Source organism: Netta rufina (assembly GCF_964035555.1).
Source record: "Netta rufina genome assembly, chromosome: 3".
Taxonomy (NCBI): domain Eukaryota; kingdom Metazoa; phylum Chordata; class Aves; order Anseriformes; family Anatidae; genus Netta; species Netta rufina.
The window spans coordinates 37202467-37208136 of record NC_140125.1 but is presented as its reverse complement, the minus strand read 5'-3'; positions in this window follow the sequence as shown (position 1 = coordinate 37208136).

The window sequence follows — 5670 nt, the reverse complement described above, 5'->3', positions numbered from 1 at the left end:
CTTTTTCCAGGTACAACCAGGTTGCTCAAAGCCCCATCCAACCTGGCTTTGAACACTTCTAGGGTTAGGACATCCACAGCTTCTCTGGGCAACCTGTGCCAGTGACTCAGCATCCTCATAGTAAAGAATTTATTTCAAAAAAAAAAAAAAACCAGTCTAAATCTACCCTTTTCCAGTTTAAAGACACTACCCTTTGTCTTATCACTCCACTCTCTGATAAAGGGTCCCTTGCCAGCTTCTCTCTACCCGCCCCCCCCCCCCCTTAAGTACTGGAAGTATAAGAATTCCGAATTTTGGTTAAGAAACTAAGCAAACATCAGTGGGCATCTTAATAATATTGGCAGCTCCCAAAATGTAATGCGAGTAATTATCAGCACATGAGTTAATTTCACTGTACCTTTTTTTTTTTTTTTTTTTGGCTTACGCAATATAACATACTTGTGACCTAAATCAATCCATAAATGAGTATTTTATTTAATTTAATTTCTTAGATGAAACACATATTAAGGACTGGTAAATTAAAAAAAAAAAAAAAAAAAAAAAAAAAAAAAAAAAAAGATACAGTGCAGTTCAATAAATCCCTGATAAACAGCAGTGGATAGAATGTGTCTAGGAGCTTTTTTTCCCTGGAGCTCTAGGAGCCTTTTTTTTCTCTGATAGAATGGATGCGTTACCTCCTAAAGTAGTAACTGAAGAAAACTTAGAGGTCAAACAAGCAATTCAAGAAGAACTATTTTAATATGATGTCACAGGAAAAAAAAAAAATATATATATATATATATATGTATCTTTGATTTAGAAGTAGTAGAAACTACAGAAGGATGAAAAGATAATATCATCTTTGGATTTGATACAGGTAAAATTGATTTCAAAACACTGATGTTCTGGTGTCCAAATGTCAAGAAAACTCTTAGGAAAAAAGAATAGGATTTCAAAGAACCACAAATATGACTTAAGACCAGGAAGCCACAGCTGGTAGCGTAAGACTCCAGAACTCCATTTGATTATTAAAGAATCTTATTTATAAGCTATATTATACTGCAAGCCTGCCCAACTGCCTCCTCACAGAAAAAGTTACGTTCTGAAGCCTTTCATATAGCACTCTTCTGTCCACTTTGAGTTGCATAGCAAATGCCCTAGACAAGAAAATGTAAAGCCAACTTTTCAGTCCTCAAGTATGTGCCTTCAGTTTTCAAAGAACTGAAGGATTTCTGAACTTAGGACATCAGACAACCTGAGGCAACTGCAATAGGGCATTCAAAAGTCAGGAAGAAATATACAAAGTTTCTTTTACCGTCCAGACAAAATATGGCCATCAGAGAATATTCTGGCTTGCTAGTGTCAGCTTTTCTGAAGAAATTGAAATATATAGAACAGAAATGGCTCGGAAGTCTCTGAAATTAAATTATGTTTGCTAGGCAACCTTAAGTACCTTTTTCCAATACTGAAGGTTGAATTGACTTCCTCAGACTAAACAGCCTGGTGAGTGCATTGCACCTCCTGGCAAGTTTCATTCATTTAGAGGTTCCAAAGGGGATGGATATACTTTTGTTGTATTGAAGATAGCTTGAGTTACTTATTTCAGTTGTTCACTGGATTTGAGATTGAAACCTTCTAAATCAAAATACAGAATTGACCAAAACTATGCTCAGTTTGGAATTATAATTCAATCATAAAAGACTGCAAGCAAAATTTAAATCAGAGACAAAAGATTGAGAACCAAACCAAACCAACCAAACAAACAAGCAACAAGAACAAAAGCCATATGAACAGAGGTGAAGAAAAGAAAAAGAAAAAGAAAAAGAGAAAAGAAAAGAAGAGAAGAGAAGAGAAGAGAAGAGAAGAGAAGAGAAGAGAAGAGAAGAGAAGAGAAGAGAAGAGAAGAGAAGAGAAGAGAAAAGAAAAGAAAAGAAAAGAAAATAAAAGAAAAGAAAAGAAAAGAAAAGAAAAGAAAAGAAAAGAAAAGAAAAGAAAAGAAAAGAAAAGAAAAGAAAAGAAAAGAAAAGAAAAGAAAAGAAAAGAAAAGAAAAGAAAAGAAAAGAAAAGAAAAGAAAAGAAAAGAAAAGAAAAGACTTCCAAAACCACATGGACTGATGTTAAATGAAGTGACAAAAAGTGAATGATCCAAAGGAGAATTTGCTATTGACATTAGTGACAACAAATCTTGACTTCTGTGCTATTCAACTTAACTACTTTTTAGGGAAGTTCTCTACTGGGAAAAATATTCAGAGGCTACAAAAATATATTGATTTATTTCAACTCATTTGATCTGATGTAGGAAAGACAAATGGCAAAGGTGTTCAATGGACAAATCTAAAATCACATAGACTAATGCATAGAGTTACAATTACTCCCCACACCAGGACACTCTTTTCAGGTTTATTACTGACCAAGATGAAGGATGCATGTTGAAATTCAGAAATTACCCACCTATCAGCCATGCAGTTTCAGGACTTGGAAAAGAAAGTCACAGCAGGCAGAAGAAAATTACCCAAGGCCTTTTCAAAGCCTAAATCTAAGACAGTTTTAATGCAGGTTTCAAAGTGCTCTGAAAATCCCCCCTGATGCAGCAAATGTGAATAGGTGGAATGTTTATAGACAGTGACCACTGGCTGGGCAAAAGACAAGCAATTGTTCCTCACCTTATATCTTGCTCTCCAAAACCTGTTGTCTCACAGTACTAGAAAGCTCTGAGCTCCATTATGCTTAAATTGCTCTATATTACTACATTCTACTGCTGTTCGAGGTGGTTTGTTATAGTTACACTCCTGCCAGGCAGGTGTAAGGAAATAAATGATACATTTTGATACAAGCTATTTTGCTGAACTAGATAGCTTAAGGAACTGGTAATAAATTTATTTTTTCTTTCCTAGGTCACTAGTGCAAATCCAGCCCAGATCGATAGTGACCGTAAGTTATTGCTGTCTGACAATAAAACCAAATCCATGTGAAATGGATTGGCAGTTCTTAGCCTAGCTCCTAATGACTTGATCAAGAAATGAACACCACTCCTAACACAAATTGGCCCTAGTGAAGCTGTGTTAGCACCAGCACCCAAGGACAGAGTGGACAAGTGGGGTAGAACACTTACTCTGCTTTTCATGTGCCAGGGAGAATCAAGTTGCATTTTTTCTTGTATAAAGTTTACTTCATAAAAAAATAAATACATGAAAATTAAATATTAATATTAATATTAACGATAACAATAATAATAATAGTTTTGCCAAAACTGAAACCTTTCTGAAGGGAAATATAAAATTCAATGTAAAAATTGATCTTTTTATGGGGAGTGTCAAGTTGAATTATTTTTCATTTTATCTTAAAATATTTTTCTGCTTTGGATTTTTAGTTTAAAAAAAGGAAAAGAAATGACATGTTGCAATGAGTGTTGAAGATGACAGCTAGGGTGGGATTCATTTTACCGAACTTAGACATCCATAATGTAGGCATTAACCTCAGAGCTAGTCACTCCAGGATTTCTTTATAGTCAATGGAGACAAATAAGTACATTTAAGGTATGATTCATCTGATCTATTTTAAGTATCTACTTTAAGATGAATAATGATCTTGAAATGACTGCCTCTTTCCAATGACTAGAGTGTGAACCTACAGAAATTACCTCAGATACAGATCTACCTCAGACACCTACTACCAGTCAAGTAAATCATCTTCCAGTTCTCTAATTCTTTATTACATACCATTGCTTTTTAGGTTTTTTAGCATTAAGAACCTGAGCTAATATGATATTTTCATTTAAAATAAAATGAAACCTGTATTGTGTTTCAGAATTTTAATTTGAAAAATTAACTTAATTTTCAAGATAGTTTGAAATTTTCAGCAGAAAGCCCTGTTCTGTAACAGAAACCCCTCTTCCTTCAGCTTTTCTAAACACTTTTTTTTGTGTGTGTGTGTGTGTGTGTGTGTTTGTGTGTGTGTGCAATGAAGACCTAAGTATGTAAGACTGGCTGCTCTGGGTCATATCAAAAAACAATTGAATACCTTAAGCATTTAAAAACAAATGCTTAAGGAAGATTTTTAAAACAATGGATGACTAATAATAATAATAGCATTTCTCTAGAAAATAAATAATATTCCATATTCCATCAGTTTGCAGACCAAAGACTTAATGAGTCAAAGGTGGTGGACTTCTTGTTCTGTTAAATGTATCCATTGGTCTTTTAAAGACAAAGTGCCAGCAGGCAGCTACATCTGATGACAAAGATGTTCATAGTCTAAAAATACGGTATAAAAACCTACCTAGTTCTGTTTGTTCTGAGACTATACCATCTTCTATTCTAATGTGGTCATTGGCCACAACAGCAAGAGTAATGATGCTCCCTCCTTGTGAATCTTCCTGATGGCAATGCCCAGTTGTCCAGTGTCCTTTGATTGCCAGTCAACAAGATCCACATTGGAATGAATGTGAAGATATACTAAGGGACATTTTAGTAAGTCAGAAAGATGAAAAGTCATAAGTACTCTGACTCCTACGTCTAGCATCCCATAGAGTTACTTTCACTGCCAGCTATTGATGTCAACAGAGAAGCTCCAAGGCAGTTCTGTGGGATGGAGAATTCAGCCATTTTGCTTTGTGCTCAGAGCTGCAGTAGGGGAAAGGCCAAGAACAAGACAGCTAGAGCAGCAGATGGCAAGGATGGGGGCAGTTGGGACTGGTTAGGTTCCCCTGTGGGTGGAGATAACATGAAGAAAAAAATCTTCTAAAGTGCAGCTGAAAGGAAGGGACATTTGTAGAGGAGTGGAGAATGTCTGAAAGGAAGGCAGAGGTAACAAAAGAAAAGGAGCTGTGGAGACGTTAGCATTTTGCATTAAGTTAATAGATCCAAAATGAAGATCAGTATTTTATTATAGTTCTGATCATTGTTTCCTACATTTCTAAGCACACAGCAGAGAAGATCTGTGGTTCTTGCTTTTCCCTCTATATTTAGTGTATCCCCATTCAGCTCCAGAGCTGTTCACAGACCTCCTTCCTGCCTCTTAGCTGATATTTCTACAGATCCAATCCTTTTCATCTTTTCATTACAGACCTTTGGTTGCATTGGACTCAGTCCAGGTTTATCCACACATCTGGGAATAAAGCTCATTTTGTTCATCAGAGCCAGGTATATTGATAAAAGTAAATTTACATTGATTGCCTCTGAGCCTAATACATAGACTTTCTCCATCCCTCTACCTAACAAAGCTGTGAGGGAGATTTTTGACTTGCCAATAATTTTACAAACAAATTAACTTGATTTTTACTCCATTACTCAGGCTAATCTCTCTTGGATTTCATAGCATTTACACAGGAAATGGCTCATTCATTATAGATGGTGTGTACACTTAGCTTTTGTAATTCAAGGAATGTGTTAGGTGGTTTGTGGTGACATTTTTCTTAATAATGTGGGCAGTACTGGAATGTCTTTCTCCAACTGCTGTTCTCTAGGTAGATGAACATTACTTAGACTGAGAGCAAGAAACTCCCTTAGGTGGTTTGCAGGTAGAAGAGAAAGTATCTGCTGGAAAGGTTAGAAATAAAATTGAGCTGTGCCTTTGTCTAGAAAGGAGTCCCAGACTGGTGACGGGACTTTGTGCAGGTACTTTTCAACAATCATCAGCTGCCTTTTTCCCCCATCCCTTACCCCTTCTCTTTCAGCTAAGAGGAAGCTGTTC